Source organism: Epargyreus clarus, unplaced genomic scaffold (genome assembly GCF_041222505.1).
Source record: "Epargyreus clarus isolate Ecla_fem2 unplaced genomic scaffold, WU_Ecla_fem_2.2 ptg000023l, whole genome shotgun sequence".
NCBI classification, from domain to species: Eukaryota; Metazoa; Arthropoda; class Insecta; order Lepidoptera; family Hesperiidae; genus Epargyreus; species Epargyreus clarus.
Window position 1 is genome coordinate 6,836,159 of NW_027332230.1, and position 25,651 is coordinate 6,861,809.

Sequence of the window (25,651 nt, forward strand, 5' to 3'; positions counted from 1 at the left end):
TTGACACCCGGAGTATAGATTAGAACAACGATAGAGTTTAAAACATAGTGTTATTTTTTATACACTGTTAATATAGCCAGTTGAAGTCAATCTAGCTCTTAATTGAATTTCATGGTGAATATTAGCGCTAGTAGATAACGATAGTAGAACTTTAACTGTAAGGAAACTAGAAAGAATTCTCCTAAATTAAAACAGTTTCAGTAAGAAAACCTTTCAAGTGCAATGAACAGTATTAGCACACAAGTGTCAATAAACTTATACACGGCAAGTATTGACAACGGTCGTCAGCGACCGCCGGCGACTTCCGTCGACTAACGTTAACGCTGCCTTTAGCGGCTGTCACCGGCGTAGTCTGTCGCTTATTTATTAGCTCCCTTAGTCACTGGGATTCGAACCCCGGATCGCTCAATCGAGAGATCAATTTTCAACCACTTGGCTATCACTGCTTAATATTGGTTATTGATATTGACTTATAGAAACAAAACACCCGTTCCAGCTTACACCTGCGCCTCTGGGTAACGGCGCATCTGTGGCCGACCATAGGTAAGAATATGTATTTCTATCTGGGGTTGATTACAGATGTACATGGGCGGCAGTAGCCACTGACCATCAGGTGGACTGCATGATCGTCTGCTACGCCTATATATATTTCAAAAAATCTATACCACACCAAACCACATCCAAAACTTCGTAGCTCCATGATCATCCCATGCAGCGATTTCGCGCTCGAGTGTGCACCGCATCTGTCGCGCCGCGTCCGCGCTCGCTCCCGCTTCGCTACTCCGCACTCGACAACCCTTTGACGGCTACTAAATGTTCAGCTTTTTATATTTTAAAATAGAAAACCTTTTTTATGTAAAATATATTGTTTCTCAATTTAGAAATAGTGGTATCAAAACCTTTTCTCTTTAATATGAATGATACTTTTTAATCTACTATTCGATTTGGGAATTTTGTGTTTTCATTAATAAATACTTTAGAAGTATATTAGTATAGTATAGTACCTACATATGAGTCAACGATCCAAGTGCTACAGAATGACAAAACATCTACTAGGTGGTACTACTACTACTACGACTATATGCACTATTAAAAAACAAAAAAAATGGTATCAAGCAAGTATTTACCACATTCATGAACATTTAACATTAATATTAAAAGCATGTGACAAAAATAATAAAACAACCGAATTTTACGATCACAATTCAATTCTTGAAATTGTTGGGTACCTGTAACATCGCGTAAAATTTAATTAAAAACGATATCCGACCAATAAAGATATTTAAACATACATGTATTAATTAAAACAACGTTACGTACGCGACCGGTAAGTCGTAATGATTTAATCTGCGCAAACCGCAACCGATGATGACCAATCTGCAACATAAACGGACAGAATGTTTTAATATGTTTTCATTTTATCGCTACCTCGGGTATTTGTATGTTTGTGTTTTTCACTCAAAAGTTAAAACGAAAAGGTAATGGTTTCATGAATTGGTAAAGATTAAATAAGTAACAAAGTTAATTAAGTTAAGGTACAATCAGTGTGGTTCGACCGGGAAGGCCCCGCCATCACACCTAAGTCTTGTCTAACCCAAGTCTCAAGAAAAGGAACACACAAATCAGCTTCAGATAAAACTACCGGTATATATGAAGCTACTTACTAAAATACATGTATTACTTTTATCTTCAGGATGGTTCGACTGGGAAGGCACCGCCTTTACACTTTCCACCGGGGGGGTTTTAGTGCGGTAAGAGTTCCACATAACCCTGTGTCGCTCCCACGGCATCGGATACCTTTTGAAGGTTTCACCCTCGTAAAAAAAAAATGTTCGTTGAAAGTGTGTAAATGCAAACTGACTTATATTTAAAAACTATATAAGTTCTCAAGAATACGCACAAAACAGCTTCAGATAAAACTACTGATCTTTATGGAGCTGGTTACTGATATATATTTTTATACTTATCTTTTTAATAACAACTTGAAATAAACCTAACGAAGTTAATTACATACGAACATTTTATTACTAAGTACGCATTTTTTTAAAAGAATCTGTAAAATGCCAAAATAACATTAGATAAAAACAGTTACTTTAAATTACAAACAAACTCTCCAACCTATTATTTGTATAGAGCGATGACATAATACAAAGTTACATTACCTCCCATTTCCAAGCAACCCCAGCTGGAAAGTTTCCGAGCTATTTGCTATTCCCCATACATTTTCATTCGGCAATAACACGTAGAGGAAGTAATTAATAAGGCTAATATGATTAGTAGTTGTTCGCTCCGAGTTAGTGTTTGTCTTAGCGTGTTTAGTGAGGAGAACAGCAAGTTTGAGAGTTCATTTGGGTGAGAATTACGGACTTATATGGCTGGATGTCAATGAGAACTTATTTCATGTAATTTGTGAAGGTTTTGTATTTAGTCTTATAAATTTAAAATCGTAAACGGATAAAATTGTAGATTAACTGTCAATTTTCGTCCCAAATAACCCGTGTAGAGCAACATACAGCAACCCATGACATTCTCTATATTGGAGTAAAAGTTCAACAAACTTATGCCCGTATTGATAATCAATCCATCCATTTTTTGTCTAATAAAGATCGAAATTTGAAAATTTCTTGTGTGCAATTTCTGCTATGACGATAATTTGTCAAGTGTCGATCTTTTGTTAAGCTGAAACTGTCAAATTTCGATCTGTGTTAGGCAAAAATTGGATAGATTGATTATTAATAAAGCTTAATTTTGCGCTATCGGCACCAAATGCAGATTTTTCCATACAATGTTTTTTTCGTGCCGTAAATTGTTACTAAGTGTAGGTGATACATTTACAGATAGACACTATATCTCTACAGATTATATTTGATAAACTAATTAATGATAGTACTACCATATCCTGTACGTTTCATACCTGTATGTTTGAGTTTAATTATAGATGCATAATTAAGTGCACTTGATTAACGTTTGATTAATTAAAGGAGCATGCATGCTTTCATCTCAGCCTTTATGGACATGCGTTTAGGTGAGCTAATTAGAACGGGGTTTTTGCTTTGAAGGTAACTTATATAGCATTAAGGAAACTGCGATCATTTTCTTTATATAAAAAGCTCTTTCTTGTTTGTTTATACACCAATGTTTCGTTTTTTAACACGCTTTTATTTTTTACCTATTGTCGAGGTGCTACAAAAAGTGTTGAAAATTTTCAAGACTGATTTTGGTTAAATTTCTAACACTAAACGAATAGTAACAAAATCGATGAACTTTACAAAAATGTTTCGTATTTTAACAAATGATGGAAGAGAAAGTAGAAAATTGCAATGGAGCATCGTTTCGGAATAAGCTCCAAGATGACAAACCCCTCACTTGTGGTAAGAAACCTATGCCCAGCTGTGGGGTATAAAAAGAGCAACTATACATCATATCCGCCATGATACATCAATGGTATAGACAACCTTTTCTGAGCACTTTTCAAAAACAACTAATTTTGATAATTATTTATCTGTCCCTTGGCAACAAATGCGTAACACAGCTATCAATTACAAGAGCAAGATTACTCGCAGAACTATATTTCAGTGGCAAGACTAGTGCGGGAATTAATCTACAATTAAATGGTCGTAAATTTCAAGTTTGGGTCGGGTCACTTCGGGGAGCTTGGCGGCAATTTATCAATTATTTACGCCACTCGGGCCCCGCCGGCTGCCGTCACCTGCCACCGCTTCGACTCTCGGATTTGTTTACCAATTGTGTCTGTTGAGATTTTATTATAACGACACGTTATACCTTACCTGGAAAGAATATACGCGTGTATTTTGGTTATAGACAATCTATTGCTGAAGTTTACAAGAGATACGCATGTAGCATGTATAGTGTATACACGCAATATGCATAATATATTTTTAGTAATATTTAGGTTGAGTTTTTTCATTGAACTTTTGTATAATAATAATATTAAACTAAAAATAATAAATCCCCGCTTAGTACTGAAAAATAACATTTGTAGGTAAAACAGGAAGGATGGGTCAAATGCACATACGCACATAATTAATGCTACTAACACCGCATGAAAGTATCCCTTTTAATGTAAGGCTTTTTAATGTAAGGCTGCCCCTAGACCTACAATAACATTTAACTATATTTTTTATTGTACAATAAGATTGATAGGCGCTCTGACTCCAAACGAGCAATTATATTGCACAATAATACGATCTGCACAATGTTTTTGTGTTCAGTCGGATGTTAAGAATAGTTCTCTCCATAACGAAACACCTTGTGAACTGGCGGTAGATGTATTGACATTCAAATAGTGTCCTGTAAATAACCTATTTTTAATTTTAAAAAATATTTGATTTGTGTAAAAATATTGTGCAATATTGACCCTAAACGATGCAATAAAAATATGGTGCAATAAAAATAAAACTTAACAACTTCGCGCAATTTTCAATACTAACCCCTAAACGGTCAATATTATTGCACAATTTGCAATATTGTACAATATAATTGACCGTTTACGTGGCCTCTTACTGAATGTATGTTACAGTGTGCGATACGGTTATTCCGATATAAATAAGGAGATAAAGAGGACGGTATCCTTACACAGAAGAACTTGTAGGAAAGGCGAGGTGGCATAATAGGTTTACGTCCCAACCCTACGATCAGTCACTTAGCCGCGCCGGCACCGGTGACTTGCGGTCGACACATCGATCTGTGTCGACGACAGTTTGTCCAGTCTCGTGGGGCTACCAACGACATTCGGCGAGTTTGGGCAAAGTTCCTTAAGGCTTTTCTTGCAGCTCATATTTTCGTTTTTAAGATTTACTTATATAACATTTTCTGCAAAAAGTATTATGTTCGATGCTACTTCCCTTAGCTTCTGTTGTGTAGTTATGTTGATAATCTGAAACAATGATTAAGTACTATCCGTGAGAACTAAGTAAAAAAATTGAAGTGTAAGGCAGTGCTCAGTGTCATTACTTGGGGCGACTAATGTTTGGGCATTAGGACAACGTACTTCTTCACAGTACAAGTATATTTAAGTTTGGCGACAGCATAACAGGTTTATGTCCCAATCCTACGAACAGTCACTTAGCCGCGCCGGCACCGGTGACTTGCGGTCGACACATCGATCTGTGTCGACGACAGTTTGTCCAGTCTTGTGGGGCTACCAACGACATTCGGCGAGTTTGAGCAAAGTTTCTTAAGGTGGCTTTTCTTGCAGCTGAGAGTTTTGTTTTTAAGAATTATATTACGTTATCTGCAAAAAGTACTGTTTTCCATTCTATTTTCTATTAGCTTCAAGTGGTTTTAATTATACAATGATTAGATACTATCCGTCAGAACAAAATAATAATTGAAGTGTAAGGTAATACTGAATACATTGCTTGGGGAGACTAATCTCTGTATATAATTGAACAGACTACAAGAAATTTCAAGTTTGGGGTGATAGCATAATACATATTGTCCCAACCCTAGTATCACTTAATTACGTCTGTTATTACTAAAGTAATCTATCTTATATTTTTCCTACTAAAGATTTACATTTGACAATTTCTGCCTATAAGAAATCTACTAGTTCTTAAGTTAAGAGTTCTTATTTAGTCAAAATACCACGCAATCACAGAAAAATTGTAACAACCGAAAGCTTGATAAATATTTCACGTATTTCATACATTTAACATACATGAAAGTAGATGGACGTATTTAATCAAAGGCTGCTTCCTCTTCCTGTTTAATAATAAAATTAAAACACAGTCGAAATGAATCCAGATATTTATTGGTTATTTAATTCCGCGAGCTTTGTTTGTTCCGATACGATGTTCGAGTTTAAATAAATAATGCTATTTTAATTACAAACTTGTTACTAAAATTACGTCTCTCTTGTAGAGAGCTACACTATATAATTATTTCCCCATTGTTAGATTAATTAATAAGTTTAAATATTTTTACTCTAAAGTTGGATATTGAATTAATTAATCTATTATTCGATTTTGTAATAATTAAGGTAATGGATATAAATAAGTAAATATTTTATTGATATTCATTTATAATCAGCACCCCTAGCGAATTGTATCAGAACTGATGGGAAATATATAGGAAATACGTAAACTAATACCAAAACAGACAGTTTTGTCAAAACGTAAAAACTCATACTAAGGATACTGGTCTATTAAAATTTAATTACAGGACCCTATACCATTCATTACTTGGTTAACCTTATTAATAAATAAAGAAAACCTTTATCAAGACATCATTTACCCGTCTTAAGATCGAGAACAAAGTATTTATGTAATACTGAAGTGTTAAGAAAAGCGTTGATCTGCGAGCGACGGGCGCTTTTCTGAATAAATAGCTGGCACGCGAAAGCTCTGGAGCCGACTTAAGCCTTTTGTTCGCTAATTCCTCAGATGAACACTCTGCACAGTGTCTGTTTGTTTATTGTTTATTTTCTATACTAGCAATAGAATTTAAAATAAGTAGTTATATTTTAATCGTAACTTGAAATCACAGATCAATGGCTTGCTTTCAATAACTTATGTTCGCAACTTCCTTAGTGTTGCTTAACATATGAAATATGTTTTGATAATATTGAAGAAGAAAACGCACGTGAAGTCCATCTGTTTGTACGTGGTGATACATTCACCATTGAACAGAGGTTCTAAGTGAAGGCGATGACAGACGAGTGACCACTCCTTAGGACTATAATATGGTTGTATCATATATTATGCAGTTAGCATATACACCTTTCTACCGAAACGCAAAAAACTGTCTCATGTTATAAGAAGTTTCGGCGGTGATATCTCGCCGGTCAAACAATACTATCTGATGGTACTACTGGTGTTATCAACTCTTTTTGCTATGCACCTTATAAAATCGAAATATTATGTAGAGGTATAGTAAGATTTGATTTGTCAAAGAAAATTTACAATTAGCTTATTTCTTCCAAAATTATATCCTAAATAATCCCAATAAACTTACAAGTATTTGCATACAATAATTAAATGTTCAGTATCAACAATTTCAAATATAAACAGGCACCGTCTCCAACAGTGTACGAGCATCAAATCTCCGTATTGTCTTGACGTCATCAGTCACGATGAGTGAAAATTGTAACAATGCCGGATTAACAGTTGACGCCTTTATAAATATTCATTTTGAGTATTAACTTCGAGGGCCGTTTGGAGTTGTTTTGTTTCTGCGACAGATGTGTTGTTGAGAATTTAAACGGGAGGCTTCGTAATGTTATAATTAAATACAGTTTTATCTCTGAAACACAATTTGAGAAAACAATAGCGATTACTGCAATCAGGGTATGTTGGTATGTAGTATTATTGTTTATGATTTTAATCGCCTAATGGTTAAAATGAAATAGATAACAGCCATATTTCAATAAGTAGCACCTTCGTAAATTATATGAAAAAGGAAATGTACGAGTAAAAAATTCATAATATTGATCGTCAAAAGGATAGTAAATCTCGTCTGCGGCAGTAAATATACTACAGAGCCTAACGCTTTTTCCTTATATCTCCGATTTACTCATTTCGCAAGCTAAAAGAGACTAGCAATTATAATAAAAATCAAGAAATTCGATTGCTTAAAAATAATGATGCAAAAGACACTTCCACAATTTTGACAAATTTAACCTAATATATAGAATTCTTAAATATAATTTTGACTAGGTATAGCGCGTGCCAACAAATTAGACACACGCTCGAAAAACATTAACCACCTTAAACAGCCAAAATCTCGGTAAACAAAGAAACAAGATGCATATGTCATTGTCTATTTATATAAAGATGTGTTTATACACAGTATCGAACGGTAAGGGACAAGCAAATACGAGTAAAATGGTGAACTAGAGGCTATAGAGAGGTAGTGGGGCGCACTATCGCGCTATCTTCACGCTCGATCAAGCGGAACCTTCTGCTCCATCACACGCACCGATCAACGTTTCACATAGTTTATCAAATGTAAATTATTTTTATATAGAAAGTTAAGAAAATATATACGATAGAGCTGTTAGACTAAAATTATAGCGGAATTGAGACATTTTATTATCTTTCATTTCCTTAGTTTCGCCGTGACCACAATCCATGCAACTGGGTCGAAATACCGGCAATAAAAAAACGCATATCGTGAGTACCCGTTACATAATAAAATGTCTCAATTCCGCGATAATTTTAGTCTAAAATCAGATAGAGCTGTTGTATTTGGAGCTGATCTTGTTTTTGTTTTTGATATAACAAATGAGGTTACAGCTTCACAGAACAGTCGTCAACCAATTACTATACAGCTGCTGGGCACGAGCCTCCCCTTAGAGTAGTGTAAGGAGTTATAGGCCCACCGCACTGGCCTGGTCCAAATTGGTACACTTCACACAATTTTGAGAAGTGATTTTTAAATAACTCTTAGGGGGGTAAGATTCCACACGATCCTTTCTTTTACCGTCCAAGCAAGTAAAACTTAACCTGGGATTCAAACTTCGGATCCCGAATTCAGAAGCTGATAAACCACAAGACTATCACTGTTTCAACAAAAATTAACTCGATATTATATCAGTTTATGTGCGAGAAGTTTCCATTCACACACAAAATGTGTGTATTACTCACCTATTAGAAGTCTACTTTACCTCAAAGTAAGTGTCTAGCACCTTTAGGGAGGAAGTGGCGCGTGCTATCGTGGTATCTTCACACTCGATCGAACAATATCGGAACCCTCGACTCTATCATGTAAATCGATTAGCACTCTACCTACTACAAAATAAGCTGACATATTATATAATGTCTTAAAAATAAGTGTAACGTTTTATTTCATTTATTTTCATCATTATTTTATTGGAATTTTGTATTCTATATACATACATGTATGTATATAGTTGTAAAGGTTTCCAATGCGCACTTGGTTAGACCCCTCTGACTCTAAGAGAACCTGTGGCCTACATTGGTACGGTAAGGGGTTGACGAAAAAAGTACCGCTCGAAATATGCAACCAAATCACATACGCGGAAATGCCCTTAGGAGACATATATCATAATTGTATATCTATACGTCTTCATAACGCAAGCAAGATTTATATCAATCATAACGTAAATGCAGTGACACGGATATATCGGACTATTCATGACCACGCGCGGCCATCTCGCGAATTTCGATTACGTCACGTAAATCGCTTATGTTGTTTACAAATAATAATTAATTGTCGAATGCAACTGTGGCTGTTGATATTGGCGTAATAAATGCTATGCCATACTGTATCCATTAAACGAACACAACTGCATACGCGTAATTAACAATTGAAATTGTATCGTATCGCGTTGCGATAGGGTGCAATGTTACGTTTCGTTCACGTAATACGTGACAGTGATGCTATATTGAGGCGTAGATCCAAACAGTCATAAATAGGTTTAAAAGAGCATTAATTAATCTTCGGTAATAGAGAATATATTGGCTTGGATTAGTTAACGAACGTTTGCTTAAAATTAAACACCCTATAGTTTTTATTGCGTTGCGCAAAATGTATGGTTCGAGTTTGTTTTAGAGTTTATTTTTGTTTGGTGGAACGTGTGGCGCATAGGCTGTTTAGTGTGGTTGTGCAAGGGGTGATACAGGGTGGTGGATCAGTGCAACGCGTGCCGTTGAATAATTCGCCTCCAACGGGCGATTAACGTCCAGCATCACTTGATCGGCTATTTTTCTGTGACCGATCAACAACGGATTGATCGTTATTAGACCAATGAAAATGTTGACACAGGTAGCGCAATTCAAGCATTTTTTCAGAGAATTCACAGAATATTATACATAATAGAATGTTCATAGATTAAAATATAAATGTAACGTTAAATTATATATAACATGTGTAACGATTACCTTTAATAAATTTGGATAGTTGTTAAATGTAAAATTATTACAAAACATCATATGAATAAATATTTGGTCAGATTTTACTTATATATTATTTACAAAACGAAATCCCTCTACAAAAAAACATACTACAATACAATAATAATAATATAATATTGAACCACATATTAACTTAATTTTATAACAATCTTAACACAAAAAGACTTAGACATTTAACAATCAGAACTGCATAAATGTTGGAAACACAATTTTTTCATTATGAAAACATGTCTTGCATACTTGTCTAATTTTCAGAAGTGGCTACACATCTTTGATCGGTTTTAAGTAAAAGGCCTGTTCTATATGATGTTAATTACAGGTGCCTATAGGCGACAGTGTCAACTTCATGAAGTGGACTACATACATCTTTGCATTCATAGCTTGAAAAGAAAACTATTATTCACATAAGTTTCCTTGCAAAATAAATAATATTATTGACAAACCAACGCCCAGTATACATACTATACATATATCAGAACATAATAGAGCAATGAAACGTTTATATCGCAGTAACCAGATACCTATTAGTTTAGGATTAAAGTAGATGCCAAACGGTAAATCAATGAAGCCTGTCTAGTCAGGTTAATCAAATGTATCCGCTGGGCTTACGACTATGGCTTGGACAGTCGCAAACACATGTGTTTAGCAATATTAAATTATGAATTGTTTAATGTCATAATGACGGGAGATCCCGTCATAGTTCGACTACGCTACCTTCACAAGTATTTCTGCCTCATTACAGTATTAAATGCTTTTGTGTTATAATTTGAAGATTTTATCAGGCATTCCAACTTATATTCGTCTTTTGCAAACCACTACCTACCTGCGACCGACAACATGTAGGACTCTCACCTTATCTGGGATTGATAATAAATGTCCAAAGATGACATTTTGAACAGGTGATAATTGAAATTTTTTATCCAAATTTGTCAAAAACATCGAAATTCGAAAATAGTAGAAAATAAAAATGAATATAAAAAAATCTTCAATCTGTGGTAGTATAGTTAAAATATCTGAAGGTATCGATTGACACATATTTTATCAATGACCACTGAAACTATTTTTTTTCAAAATGGCGGATTTTATAGCTGATCACACTAAAAAATATTCTATGGCCGTTGTATGAATTAAAAATAAATATACTAAATGAAGCACTTGTGTTTCAGAGTACCCCTGGCAACGCTAGCTCCATATGAGCGCATTCCTGAAATAGCCGTGATCCGCCGGCATTGTGCATTGGCTCAGTGCACCTTCAGAACTCACTACACATAATGTACAAATCAAATCTAATTTAAGCCAAAGATAATCTACTCCACATATATGTACATACCGTACATATAGTTCGTAAATGAGCAAGTTTTCTAAACGATATAGTAAATTTTACACTTACGTGTAACGTGTAACAACTTAAATAAAGAAATAAACTACAAATATATCGCATTAAGATTATTTAAAGCTATGTAATCATATTTAATTTAAAGATTATCCCAATAAATTCCATTAATTAACAAACATTAGACCTACCTTATTTGTCAAATATTTGATTTATTTACATATTTGTTATTAATATTTATTATGTTTGGTAAAGTTATTTTTCAAAAGTGTATGACGAAAATAAAAAAAAGATAAGAGTAAGAGAATTGTAATGTTCGTTGAGATTTTTGTTTTACCCTCGTGTTTGATTAAGGAAAATAAGCGGCGAAAAATGGCCTGTATCCCCACCATTATAAAACACCTTTATCACTTTCGTCCAATTGCCCCATAAAATCTCATCTTGTTGACAGTGAGGAATGACAGATCATTTCATCACCATTTTATGGGCACAATTTCTTTTCCATAAAAATAAAAATCGGCCCGTCTTTACAAAAACATCTCTTCAATTGTCATTCATGAGGGCGGCGCGCGTATTTGTCACGCGCCATGTCGGCAGCGAATCGCGTTCCAAATATAAAAACGCAATTTTAAACAAAACCCACTACATTCGAACCCCACAATAAAAAATGAATGTCCCGCGGAAATATGACTGCCAGGATTTTATACGATTGTTGATACACAGTTTTAATATTTCAAATTGAGCCTTTGAACAAACTTTATTGATTTTATTATAACATTTTTTTTGTATACCAACTCTACATTTTTAATAAAATTTATATCATCGTTGTTAACCCAGAAACGTCACAGAAAATTCAATTTAAAATAATATATTGCTAAATATTTATTTTATAAAATATGTTTGTAAAAATATTTTACAAATATAAACGAGCATGGCACAATCAATTTGTGTTATAGGAATATTTAGCTTGTAAGAATAACTACTTACCATTTTCATAACGTCCAAATTTTAATTACGTATTTGGTCTATGGTAGAATATACCTATATTTGTTACATACAAAATATACAAGCGCAACCCTTACCTCAAAAAACTCTACTGTAATAAATTGCAAAGTTACAAACCGATATAAAATACAAATACAATTGTCAATAAACTTCAAAACGGAATCAAACCCGCGCTAGAAGGGAAACTCTTGAATTTGGTATTCACTGCGTCGTCAAGAGGACATCAGCAGGCAAAGTAGCAAAATATTATAATAGCATAATGGTGTCAGGTGGTGTTGTTTTAGTGAACCACCCCACATACCAATATCGATACTCAGCTTAATTTATCGATATCGATGTCCGCAGTAATAAATATTATGTATTTCGCCCGCGGCTTCGCTCGCGTTACGAAGTAATATTTTCATCCCCTATTTTATCCCCTTGGGGGTAGAATTGATCAAAATCCTTTCTTAGCGGATGCCTACGTCATAACATCTACCTGCATGCCAAATTTCAGCCCGATCCGTCCAGTGGTTTGGGCTGTGCGTTGATAGATCACTATGTCAGTCAGTCACCTTTGAGTTATATATATTTAGATTTACGGTATATTATAATTTGGAAAAGGATTAAAAAACCTAAATATATACTACTTAATAATCTCTATATTTTCATTGCATTCCTGAAACATGTCATACGTAAATAAATGTTCTGATTAGACTGAAACTTATAAAAGTTATAATTTATGATATAAGTATATAAATTTGACAGAAGTAAAATGGAGACACTTAATAGAAACGATCTAATTCTGTATTTAATATTTTTGTAGCCGATTTCAAGTAAGACCACAATCCTATTAAAGATTGAATACATATACCCATGTGAATCATTCACTACATAACATTAGATCATCTTAAAACCTAATTGACCTTCTAACCTATTTGAATTTAAAAACAAACCACAAACTATATTCAGGATAAAATGTATCATGTTAATATTTAATTAAACGCAGTTAATCGAACAGGTAAGTATCGATAACAAAACGTAACAACGCTAACAACAGAGCACGGCATAACGTTCTCTGTCCCAGCGCGTCGGGTGTCTAAGCAGGGCTTAGGCTCGTGATATGAAAGCGAAGTGACGTCACACCAGGGCCGCATTCTGAGCCTACGTTCTAGTAATATCTTTTCAACTATACAAAAGCACTCGATGGGATGTTAGCCAGATCCCGTTGTTACCATTGGTCAAGGGTCAAAAAGCTCGTCGAGGGTCTTATGGTAGCCTCTAATTATGATCTTCTTACAATAAGAGAAACGTCGTAAATGTTTTTATAATATAAAATAAGAAAACGAGCATACAGTCCACTTTTTAGTGGTCACTATCACCTATCCTGTAAGTAACTAAATTTAGAGCAGGGGTTCTACCTGAAGCCGATCACAGATCTGTTCCGACGCCTGAGTACTAAGACGGTAAATTCATAAGCATCAGGTGGCATTCACCACCTTCCACTAAAATAAAAGAACCGCTTCATGCTAGGCGAGGCGGTAGTCCCTCCCCAGTCGAACCCTACTAGTTCTACCACCTCTCAAAGGCGCCAGGCTTACAATTGTAAAGAAACATGTTCTCAAGCTTGTAGCAACATAGCTATATTATTACGGTTATATTAATAGCAACCAAATATAAAAAGAAATCAGATGTTTAACCAAACAGCTCACTACTCAGCACAGAACACAACCCTGTACCTACCAGCTCCCGGCAACTTTACACCGAGGCTCATCCAGTTTTATTGTTCAGCGGATTGTCGTGTGCTTAGTTTTATTGCACTGTCGTTTTAGATGCCGCCGCTCCACGAATGCCAAACACCGAATATTCATGTATGAAAATCAACGCGGCAAACAACCGAACCGTTTTATTGCTGTTCTGAAACTACATTACAATGGTATTCGCTATGTACGGGTAAATAAAACTGCGGGGTTTGTGAGTAAATCTTAAGGGTTTTACTTATAATTGACAAGAAGACATAGTACCCTAGCTTTCCTAAACATTCCTGTGAAGTGTGAACATCGCAGTAAGAATATTATCTTCATTCATAATTTCTAAACTTACTATTTTTGAACTGCCTTTTAAGTTTTTTGGTGCGTAATACTACTATGTCAAGTCTAAAATGTTTACTCAAGCACGATCTTCTGATTTGTCAAAATGATGTGCATATTACAAATTAATAATCATCATCGCATGCTTTAACGGTGAAGGAAAACACTGTAAGGAAGGAACTTTAAGGAAGCTTACGTGCCTAATAATTCTCAAAGGTGTGAGAAGTATATAAATTCGCACTTGGCCTTTCTCAGTCTGACAGGAGACACGTGTCCAGCAACGAACAGGACAACGTCGTATCGGAGTGTACATGGCCAAAACTCAGAACATTTACCTTAAATAATAAGGCGAATGATAGTAATATTTCCACGACATGAAATGAGCATGTCATTTCATACCCCACTAGAATTGTTTACTTAAATAATGGTGATTATCCAGAATGTAAACACGCGGTGTGTAAATGGCAATTAAGAATGAAAAATGATCATTAGTACGTTATAATTAAAAAGCACCGACATGTTCTTGTGCGTTGTCTGCCGACTTTGATTAATATTTGTCCGTGACAGTCCTTTGTTGGGAACGGAATGCCTACTAACTTTTACATTGCATACAACCCTCGATAATGATATGAGGATAAGAACTTTGAAATAACTGTATTTTTTTGGTACATTTGATGCCTATGGTACTTACCTTAGTATTAAGTACTAAGCAGTTACAGGTTAAGGACGAGTTCTTATTGCAATAATTCCAATTTTGCTCGGGCTAAATTGTCACTGTGATATTTTTGAGCAATCAGATGTTGTGTTTTTATAATAATTGCAAATGATTATTAGTGATCTACCCTAAAGTAGTCTGGAAAATTATTCCGATCTTAGTTTGGCTCTTCTTGCTTCTTCTGGAAACATACGAACATATTTAAACTTCCAAATACTATAAAGACAAGAGTTTGAGTAATTTTTTGTTACAAAATATGTGAGAATCTGGTGTTAAATTGAAAATCCATTCCCAAAGCTGAAATTCTCATTCATTGTACTAATCTAATCCAACCACTAACATTTATCTACGGCTAGCAGGTGCTCTAATTCGATGAAGTCTAATTCCCTGCAATGGATATGTGTAATCCCGCCAGTCAAGTTTAAATCGGAGCGAACGAAAATGTCAACTTGTAATCTACGTAATTAAGTGAACGTCGGGTGGGTTTACTGGGCCCCTGTCGCAACTACGGGTTTGTTGTGGACACATTACACGCAATACGTTTCTATTATTATTTTGAAGTGGTTTTTTTTAATATTATTTTGAAGTGTTTTTTTTAATATTATTTATATGAAATGCAGTTGTATTTTTAATCCACTGTAAGATTACAGTTCTACATTAACTCGGCCAAATGCGCTTCTATAGGTTTAGAAAAATAACAAAAAATACAGTAAAATAGGTACTATTCTTATGATATCAAATTAAATAAATTAAATAAATAAAAAAAGTTAAGAAGACTAAGTTAGAATTGGTAGCTTCAAAGGCAGTCTCTCCAAGCTAAGGGTCACAATACATGCGACAACCCATGCTAACGACTGCCGCTAATAGTCTGGTCACCGTTTAAGGATTCCTGTCGTCAGCGGCCGCGTACTTCGCCAACGTTTGCCGACTGTCGCACTCCGTGGCAAGTGATCGCCGCCACCTGTCGCCGGCAATATCGCTGTTGTATATACCACCTTAAGTTAAAACAGACGCTGAAATTCTGAGAACCTTGAACGATATTTATTTAAAGTACTTATTACGTATTTTTGGAAACGATAATAAATAATTTTATTAACTAAAGAGTAAATCTCAACGAATCTTAAAGCCTTATCAAAGTAAAACAAATGAGCACTCACAAAGAGCAAGGCGCGAACACGGTACACCCCAGAGATTCTCAAACACAGACTTCGCGAAGCCAACTCTTAAATGAATTATGCCTTCCCGTGAAGGTGGCGCTCGCTATTGACGGAGCAAACTCCGCTAAATAGTTTCGTTCCCACTACTATTATTGTTCACCAACTGTCTTAGAACTCGTAGTGTCTGCGACACAATAGACTCGTAGGTGCCGTTTAACTGAGGGAGGTACACATTATTATCGCTGTCTATAATTTAACGAAAGGGGAATTATATTTTGGTTTACAATACAATACAGGTATGGTCCTTTCAGTAGTGTTTGAAGATATTCAAACCATTGACTAAGATTCAAAGTCAAAGAACGTTCAAAGAACTGTGAATACTTAGTCTATGGTTTTATTTTACTTTGACAGAATGTAATATAAGGCAAAATAGATTAGTATACGTAGGCAACTTAGACCTTTGTCTTTTTTTCACTTCTTTCCATTAGTTATATTCAAAAGATTTTGTAAAATATCTATTCAGTAAAACATATTAAAAGTTCTAAGTTAGGAATTATTAACACCAAATTAGGTAAACCAGTAAATTTCATAGCATTCCGAGTGCATTACAAATGCATATATCTCGCCCAGAACCTTGTAACCTATTTGTACTTGTCGCATAGCGAATGGAGAAATATCAAGCGATAAAAATACTGATTTAATTTTAGGAACCGCTTCATTTATAATTATTTGTATAAGTCTTTTTTTCACGCTGGACATCATTAGAACTTTTATATCAAAAATATTTTTAATCATAAATCATTTGGCTCTTTATTATAGACATATACTTAATGAAAAGAAAAATAATATCCTTCTAAATTATTGGACATTTAAAAACAAACTCAGAAATATTTATCCCTCCTTAAGAATAATCTGCAACATATTTAGCAGTTTTGTCGGCGTCAGAATTTATTTGATTATATTTATGTATATTTTTGGTTATTACCTAAATATTGAAAAACCCACATTCAAAATTTAACTTCAGAACATTTATTTATTTAATTGTTATAAAATTCAAAGCTTTTAAAATCATGCAAATACATTTCTTATATAGTATTTCTTACAGCCAATTACGGATTTACATTTTTTTAACTAAAGAACTTATAACAGCACGAATAAGGGTTTTATTCTATAAATATAGAATTAATTACAAACATAAACACACACATATGTATAATAATTTATATACCAAAGATGTTTTGTAAATAATATGTATACTTCAATTGTATGTTTACTTAGTCACTAATATGGAGATCATTAATGACTTTATGTACCTCTTTTTTAAAACTATTAAAACATCTTCAAATTATTTTTCCCTCTTTGTCGGATGGATTTTGGTGAAACGAGTCCTTTATACTACCAATCTCACATGAGTATCGTCCAGAGTAAAGCGGCTTACAGCTCAATCCTACGATGTCCAATTAATATGTTAATGTAAGAAATCTCGAATACAATTCGAGGGCTGAATGCACGCGGATGCAAGCAGTGCAAGACAGTTGAATTCACATCTAACGTTTAATTCGATACAAACACGAAATTGAACTAATTTATATAATATATAAATATATTTAGGTGATATATTGGTGCTGCCGAACTATAACGACCATTTTTTTTGCCAGCTTAAAATCTTTTCTGAAACCGCTTGTAAGGTCTTCAGCGTTCAAAGAGCAATAAAGCTAAATGATACGTCATAAGCATTTCCTACATTTCCAATTCATTTTAATGAATATTTTTAAACTTAATTAATTTCTCACGTTCATAGACTACTATTACTACTACTACTACTACTACCTTCTACTATATAAAAGAGGTCATAATATAAATGTTTGTGTAAACTCGTATGAATTATAATGTGAGGGTGCTTTATACAAAAAAATGCATGCCTTCGATAGCTCAGTTGGTAGAGCGGTGGACTGTAGAGGGTTGACTATTGGTATCCATAGGTCGCTGGTTCAAATCCGGCTCGAAGGATTTTTGTTGAATATGTTTTTTTTCTAATATTATATCATATTTTAAAGTGCATATGAATGTAATTTATATTACTCTCTACATACCTTCGATAGCTCAGTTGGTAGATCGGTGGACTGTAGTTGCTAGACAATTGATATCCATAGGTCGCTGGTTCAAATCCGGCTCGAAGGATTTTTAAACTTTCCAATTTAATTTTTTTTAGTTGTACAACATATTTTAAAGTGCATAGGAATGTAAATTATATCACTTTCAACATACCTTCGATAGCTCAGTTGGTAGAGCGGTGGACTGTAGAGGGTCGACTATTGGTATCCATAGGTCGCTGGTTCAAATCCGGCTCGAAGGATTTTTGGACCATATACTTTTTGTTTTTTTATTGTACAACATTTTAAAATTCATATATGAATGTATATTATATCACTTATAACATACCTTCGATAGCTCAGTTGGTAGAGCGGTGGACTGTAGAGGGTTAACTATTGACATCCATAAGTCGCTGGTTCAAATCCTGCTCGAAGGATTTTTGGACCACATAATTTTTTTTTTTTAATTGTACAACATTTTAAAGTTCATATATGAATGTATATTATATCACTTACAACATACCTTCGATAGCTCAGTTGGTAGAGCGGTGGACTGTAGAGGGTTGACTATTGACATCCATAGGTCGCTGGTTCAAATCCGGCTCGAAGGATTTTTGTACCATATTTTATTATTTTCAATCATCATGGTTTTAAGTGAAAGTGTAGTATTTATATATTATGTAACCCTTTTAATAGCTCAGTTGGTAGCGCGATCGTCTGGTATTTGGTAGATAATCGATATCCTTAGGTAACAGGTGCAGCTTGGTTATATTTTTGCTTTTTTAATTTTTTGTTCAATAGGTTTATTTACAATTTATAAAAATTGAAAAACTAATTTGACAGAGAATACTCATTTAATAAATTGTGTCTAAAATATTTCGTGCAATCAATCATTTATTATTACGTGACCTTTGTAAAAACAATGATTGTCGAGATTACGTTACTCGGCCATATAATAATGTACCTATAACATATCAGTACGTTGCATTTTTATATTACACTTAATCATTTAATACATGTTAACATATTACCTATATTATTATCATTTATAAATTGGGCTCGATATGGTAATATATTTCATACTAGCAAGATGGCTTCTACGTTACTATGAACTAACTAACTACTAATTGTTTGTTATATCTCAAATGTATTGGTTAAAATTATTTATGTATGTATATTTTTTTCATGAAAGGATATCAAATGCCATCAATATGAAAAATGTAGAAATGTTGCATTTATTAAAACTATTAAAATAACTAAGCTCGAGAAATACTTTATTACAAAGTAATAAATATAGAAGAGAAATAGATAAGAAGAAAGAGAAGAAATATAGAGAATATTAAATTTAAAGGGGCATTTTATAAAATAAAGTCCTTCGAGCCGGATTTGAACCAGCGACCTATGGATATCAATTGGCAACCCTCTACAGTCCACCGCTCTACCAACTGAGCTATCGAAGGTATGGAGTAGGTGACGTAACATGCCTATACCTGAATGTGAAATGCCATGAATAATAAAAATATAATAGTTTTTCTTTTTTACTAAAAAATCCTTCGAGCCGGATTTGAACCAGCGACCTATATCCATAGGCATTTGCATCCGCCAATAATCAACTCTCTACAGTCCACCGCTCTACCAACTGAGCTATCGAAGGCATGTAGTAAGTCTTATAATATGCTTACATGTTCATATTAAATCATCACACAGATTAAAAATAAATAAAAAACTGTACTAAAAAATCCTTCGAGCCGGATTTGAACCAGCGACCTATGGATACCGATCTCATACCAACTACAGTCCACCGCTCTACCAACTGAGCTATCGAAGGCACGTAGTAAGTCTCGTAACATACATACATATGAAAATATAACCATTATTAAACATAAAAAAATCTGTACCAAAAAATCCTTCGAGCCGGATTTGAACCAGCGACCTATGGATACCGATCTCATTCCAACTACAGTCCACCGCTCTACCAACTGAGCTATCGAAGGCATGTAGTAAGTCTTATAATATGCTTACATGTACATATTAAAACATCACACAGATTAAAAATAAATAAAAAAATGTAAACTAAAATGTTCTTCGAGCCGGATTGGAACCAGTGAAATATGCATACCAATCTTATACCAACTACAGTCCACCGCTCTACTAACTGAGCTATGGAAGGTATATAGGAGGTCTCAGAACGTACTGACATATGAATATTAAAATATCCAGATAAAAATTAATAAAAAAATGCAGACTAAAAAAATCCTTCGAGCCGGATTTGAACCAGCGACCTATGGATACCAATCTCATACCAACTACAGTCCACCGCTCTACCAACTGAGCTATCGAAGGCATATAGTAAGTCACGTAACATGCTTACACGTTAATATCTAAACATCACACAGATTAAAAATAAATAAAAAACCTATACTAAAAATCCTTCGAGCCGGATTTGAACCAGAGACCTATGGATGCCAATCTCATACCAACTACAGTCCACCGCTCTACCAACTGAGCTATCGAAGGCATATAGTAAGTCACGTAACATGCTTACACGTTAATATCTAAACATCACACAGATTAAAAATAAATAAAAAACCTATACTAAAAATCCTTCGAGCCGGATTTGAACCAGCGACCTATGGATGCCAATCTCATACCAACTACAGTCCACCGCTCTACCAACTGAGCTATCGAAGGCATGTAGTAAGTCTTATAATATGCTTACCTACATGTTCATATTAAAACATCACACAGATTAAAAATAAATAAAAAACTATACTAAAAAATCCTTCGAGCCGGATTTGAACCAGCGACCTATGGATGCCAATCTCATACCAACTACAGTCCACCGCTCTACCAACTGAGCTATCGAAGGTATGTTGTAAGTGATATAATATATATTCTTATGCACTTTAAAATATGTTGTATAATTTAAAAAATAAAATTATATGGTTTAAAAATCCTTCGAGCCGGATTTGATCCAGCGACCTATGGATACCAATTGCATACTAACTACAGTCCACCGCTCTACCAACTGAGCTATCGAAGGTATGTAGTAAGTCTTGTAATATGCTTACATACAGATTAAAAATAAATAAAAAAAAACTATACTAAAAAAATCCTTCGAGCCGGATTTGAACCAGCGACCTATGGATACCAATCTCATGCCAACTACAGTCCACCGCTCTACCAACTGAGCTATCGAAGGTATATTTAGTTACGCAAAATAAGACCTATACTTGTAATCTCCTTACGAAGTGGTGAAAGTTATGCTCTACTTGTAAACTGTTACATCAATAAATTACATACGAACGCATAATGCGTATGAAATTACGAAAGTTTTATAATCACTAACATAACTATCAAACGACCTAAATACATTTTTATATTTATCATAAAAGTAAGAAACATAAATGTTGCTCATCTAATGTTAAGATTTCTAGATATTAGAAACAACATCACTTAAATTGCAAACATTTTGCCTAAAGCCGATTACGAACGTGCCCAACCACTTGGGCATGTCAAGGCATTGTAGGGATGGATTGACGATGAATTTCTAATTTAGTAGTTGTACCTATCAACGTGAGAAAATATACAAAGGTAAATATGATTAACGATATACATAACATTAAGCTGCAAGCGCTTCTGAGCTCGAATATCATGTTCTTATAGGTATATGATACCAAAATAATAGTGCATGCAGACAATGTAAATTAATTCAAATCCAGGTATGCGTATTCCCGATTTGAATACACCGTAGACGTCCCGTGTGTCGTCGCGACGCTCCCTATCTGATACTTTCACAATTCGGCCATGGACACGGGCTTAGCGACAAGCGGCGCGACAAACAACGCGACAAGCGAAGCGGTCTGCAACCGTCTTTTATTTGCGGATCGTACATCGCTGTCGTCTGTCGCTCGTAATCGTGCCATACTACATATATTTATTCTTTTTGTTGCCCTTTAAACTCGACGCGACAAACGACAGACAAGTTGCCCCACGTAGCGGAGCAGCCACCATACTGGTAAGCGCAAAAGGTTCCGGATTCGTTCCCGGTCAGACAGATATCGGAATGATGATTCTGAGTTTTGTTGTATCGTTCGTCCATGTATTTGTGCATGTCACGCACGATACAAGGAATCCTTGTATGAGTCTTTGAGTGTGGAAAACGTCGTTATTTTTATTCACGCCAAGTTCTAGTGCGAACGGTAAGAACGGGGCGACATACAACAAAAAAATGTATGTATAGAAATGTATGAAGCATGCATACAACCGTCGACCCAACAACTACAGCGGTGCGCGGACCTGAATAGCAGTGAACATCGGCCAAACATCACGCCGCTTGCCGCTAAGCCTGAATCCATAGCCGAGCGGTTACCCTGAAGTATTCAACCTATTTTAACCGGGTCTAAGCCTTATCAGATTTGAATAATGTAGAAAAACCTTACTATGCTAAGGAGCTTGACTTTAATGAGGGATTATAGGAAAAAAAGATAAGATAAGATAAATAGATAAGCCTGCGAAACTTGCGAGGGGAACCAGGAAAGGAAAATAAAAAACATATAAAATTAATTTTCCTTGTATTTTTGAACACATTTACTAACATTACCACTAATTTTGTATATTTCGGGTTTTAACACTTTCGGTATTTTCAGTTTATTTTACATTAGATAAAACTATCTTGCGATTTTAGCTTCAAACTGAAAGATACCTACAGGTACTTACAGTTTTAAAAATAACACAATCATTAACCCCTTAATGACATAACTCGTATTAAATTTTTCTAGAAAATTTTCATAGCGTGATTCAGGATAAATGTGGCACTATCTCTTGTTGAACGGCATATTTTTTTAAAATAATTCAAACGAAATATATTTTAATAGCATATCTACAAGTAAGCAAGATGATCGAACAAAATTGAGGCGTATCAAAGACCTTTCACATTAACTATTTAAAAAGGCTTAGCTGGTAATTGGCAACAATCATACGAAAGGGCGCCTTAAAGATCAAAGACGGAGCCGTCAATTTACCTAGCCCTCCAACACTTAGCATAAGGTCAAACTGACATTTCATACAACATTTACGTCGACACCAATTCATAATAAGGAAGCAGGCGTCACGCAAGAAACACTCTAGTGGTGGCATTGGTTAGTTATTTTATCGATAAATTGTGCATCCAGATTTTCAATAATGAATGACTGATCATCGTTATCGCTTTTGTCTTCTTTTTACCTTAATATAACTTTACGAGAACACAGAGCGAGTTAATTTGAAAATGTATCATAATAAGTATATGAAAGTGATAGCAAGTATAGTGATACCAGCGTTATCATGCAGGATGGAGGAGGAAATATAACATAAGCGCATACTGATCATTAAATACATCCTCATTACGTTGACAATCTATACTCCTTTTGAGCGTAAGTGATATTTTTATATTTTGCTTTCAATTTGGAAACCATTAAGAAAAACTAAGACAATTATACAATACGTATGGTTTTCTTATACAAAAAAAATATTAACGTCTTTCTTTTTATAACAACGAATTTTAAGAGTTAAATAAAAGTCATTATCATCCCGGCAATATGGGTTACGTAAAATACGACATACAGGAGGACAGACATAAAGACATAATGAACATAATATGTAGTTAAAATTTCAATTTAAATATTATTATATTAAACTTTTATCGATATATATACAGTACAACACTAGTCACATAAACACGGTTGTTATGTACACCCAGTTGGAATCGCCTAGTCGTAGCCACAACTGAAATATTAATCCTGGACAGAGGAAGAATGCCTGATTTAATTACCACGGCCGTGTAACTGCGCCTTGGCATGAAACGCATTCGATCCCCGGTAGTGTACATAGCTCAGTGACGAAGTAACCAAATAGACTCGTAATAGCTTTCAATAGGTTGGTTCGTAAGGTGGTAGAACCCTTTGTAGTTTGACTCCGGCGGCACCACCGCCACACCTATTTCTACCTAATAACAGCAGTGTTAGGCGCAACTGTGTTCCGTTTTGAAGGGTGTGGTAAGGGAGACATACTTTTCCGAGGCGTCCCAGCTTAGTCCTCAGGGGTAGCGGCGCATCTGTGGCCGACCTCAGGTAGGAATATCTAATCGTATCTGGGGTTGATTACAGATGTCCATGGGCGTCCATGGTTTATTATAAAAAAAAGGTTGAAATTAAGTCTGGGAACTTGTGAAGTTAAGTATTATAAGCTTTCTTGTAATAGAACATTGTTTTGAACAAGCGCGCCATTACGCCATATTTATTGCCCCCCTTCTGGACACAGGTCTCCTCTCAGTCTAACAGTGTTCAGTGTAAATAATTAGTGTGAATTAGTAGACTTCACACAGCTTTGATTTTTTTTAATAATTTAAGCCAGTAAGTTTTTGTGACTTTTTCTTCACCTTTAAAGCAAATAATAACGTGTAAGTTGTTATATCGTTTTTCTTCGCCGTTAAACAAAGTGATAATTAATTTCTACATATTATTATGTCATTATTATTCCATATAAGAGTATAAATAAGCGTCATTCGATAGAAAATATTTATATAAGATCCATTTCTGTAATATAAAAATTGTAACTCTCGCATTAGCAGTCTATTTATTTGTTCATCTACAACTTGAAGTTATATTATGCGGTTGGTGAGATCTCGAACAATGATTGTGTTTACTGTAATTTATTTTTCCACGATATTTTGTTGATGATTTTAATTGGAACGCTTACCAAACATCACTAATGACAATAAGTCATTGTTACGTCGTCAACGTTTTAATAGACTAATAACGTTTTGTACTCGGCTGACATGTAGAGTTTCTTAAGGATTTAATTACTTGATTTTGGGTTATATTGCAACTACTGATGAAAATAAAAAAGCGTTGTAAAAAGATATTGGTTCTTTTTCAGAATCGTTTTTTTTAACTGTAGGTGCTTCAGTTTGCGATCGCATTGAAGTTGACAGTAGATAGAATACCCAAAGATCTAAGACAAGTCAATAATAATACAAGTAATAAAAACGCCACAAACGGAATAATTTTTTATTATTATTTTATAATAATAAAATATTCCGTTTGTGGCGTTTTTATTATTATAAAATAATAATAAAAACGCCACAAAGTTGAGAATACCAGAAAAATATAGATTCGAGAAATCGGAGGAAAGACATTAAATCTTATTTTCATGTAAGCAGGTCATTTAAGGTTAAAGTCATTGATGTTTACGCAATCGGACCTTCTAGAACTACTAGCTATAATATCGCGCACTTCTGTAGCTCTATTATAAATTCTTTACATACTTATTATAATAAAAGACCTAATTGAGATAACACATAAATATTTACATTTTGCAAAACTTATATACATAAACAACATT

The 25,651-nt window shown here is 34.5% G+C and overlaps 1 protein-coding gene and 15 non-coding genes across 16 annotated transcripts in view; 6 read left to right on the plus strand and 10 right to left on the minus strand.

The window, feature by feature from the left end:
• The window catches only part of Nadsyn (NAD synthetase), a 141,270-nt gene that overhangs the window by 45,234 nt on the left and 70,385 nt on the right, over positions 1–25,651 (plus strand). The gene's annotated exons all lie outside the window — the stretch shown is intronic.
• TRNAY-GUA (transfer RNA tyrosine (anticodon GUA)) lies at positions 18,097–18,185 on the plus strand. The gene is given in 2 exon segments: positions 18,097–18,133; positions 18,150–18,185. It is a non-coding gene; the product is annotated as a tRNA-Tyr (tRNA).
• Positions 18,268–18,356, plus strand: TRNAY-GUA (transfer RNA tyrosine (anticodon GUA)). Its single transcript is given in 2 exon segments — positions 18,268–18,304; positions 18,321–18,356. It is a non-coding gene; the product is annotated as a tRNA-Tyr (tRNA).
• Positions 18,443–18,531, plus strand: TRNAY-GUA (transfer RNA tyrosine (anticodon GUA)). Its single transcript is given in 2 exon segments — positions 18,443–18,479; positions 18,496–18,531. It is a non-coding gene; the product is annotated as a tRNA-Tyr (tRNA).
• On the plus strand, positions 18,617–18,705 carry TRNAY-GUA (transfer RNA tyrosine (anticodon GUA)). The gene is given in 2 exon segments: positions 18,617–18,653; positions 18,670–18,705. It is a non-coding gene; the product is annotated as a tRNA-Tyr (tRNA).
• TRNAY-GUA (transfer RNA tyrosine (anticodon GUA)) lies at positions 18,791–18,879 on the plus strand. Its single transcript is given in 2 exon segments — positions 18,791–18,827; positions 18,844–18,879. It is a non-coding gene; the product is annotated as a tRNA-Tyr (tRNA).
• Positions 19,640–19,728, minus strand: TRNAY-GUA (transfer RNA tyrosine (anticodon GUA)). Its single transcript is given in 2 exon segments — positions 19,640–19,675; positions 19,692–19,728. It is a non-coding gene; the product is annotated as a tRNA-Tyr (tRNA).
• On the minus strand, positions 19,818–19,922 carry TRNAY-GUA (transfer RNA tyrosine (anticodon GUA)). The gene is made up of 2 exons: positions 19,886–19,922; positions 19,818–19,855 (listed from the first exon to the last, which is right to left on the minus strand). It is a non-coding gene; the product is annotated as a tRNA-Tyr (tRNA).
• TRNAY-GUA (transfer RNA tyrosine (anticodon GUA)) lies at positions 20,008–20,096 on the minus strand. The gene is given in 2 exon segments: positions 20,008–20,043; positions 20,060–20,096. It is a non-coding gene; the product is annotated as a tRNA-Tyr (tRNA).
• Positions 20,174–20,262, minus strand: TRNAY-GUA (transfer RNA tyrosine (anticodon GUA)). The gene is given in 2 exon segments: positions 20,174–20,209; positions 20,226–20,262. It is a non-coding gene; the product is annotated as a tRNA-Tyr (tRNA).
• On the minus strand, positions 20,523–20,611 carry TRNAY-GUA (transfer RNA tyrosine (anticodon GUA)). The gene is given in 2 exon segments: positions 20,523–20,558; positions 20,575–20,611. It is a non-coding gene; the product is annotated as a tRNA-Tyr (tRNA).
• Positions 20,697–20,785, minus strand: TRNAY-GUA (transfer RNA tyrosine (anticodon GUA)). Its single transcript is given in 2 exon segments — positions 20,697–20,732; positions 20,749–20,785. It is a non-coding gene; the product is annotated as a tRNA-Tyr (tRNA).
• TRNAY-GUA (transfer RNA tyrosine (anticodon GUA)) lies at positions 20,871–20,959 on the minus strand. Its single transcript is given in 2 exon segments — positions 20,871–20,906; positions 20,923–20,959. It is a non-coding gene; the product is annotated as a tRNA-Tyr (tRNA).
• On the minus strand, positions 21,049–21,137 carry TRNAY-GUA (transfer RNA tyrosine (anticodon GUA)). Its single transcript is given in 2 exon segments — positions 21,049–21,084; positions 21,101–21,137. It is a non-coding gene; the product is annotated as a tRNA-Tyr (tRNA).
• TRNAY-GUA (transfer RNA tyrosine (anticodon GUA)) lies at positions 21,223–21,311 on the minus strand. The gene is given in 2 exon segments: positions 21,223–21,258; positions 21,275–21,311. It is a non-coding gene; the product is annotated as a tRNA-Tyr (tRNA).
• TRNAY-GUA (transfer RNA tyrosine (anticodon GUA)) lies at positions 21,382–21,470 on the minus strand. The gene is given in 2 exon segments: positions 21,382–21,417; positions 21,434–21,470. It is a non-coding gene; the product is annotated as a tRNA-Tyr (tRNA).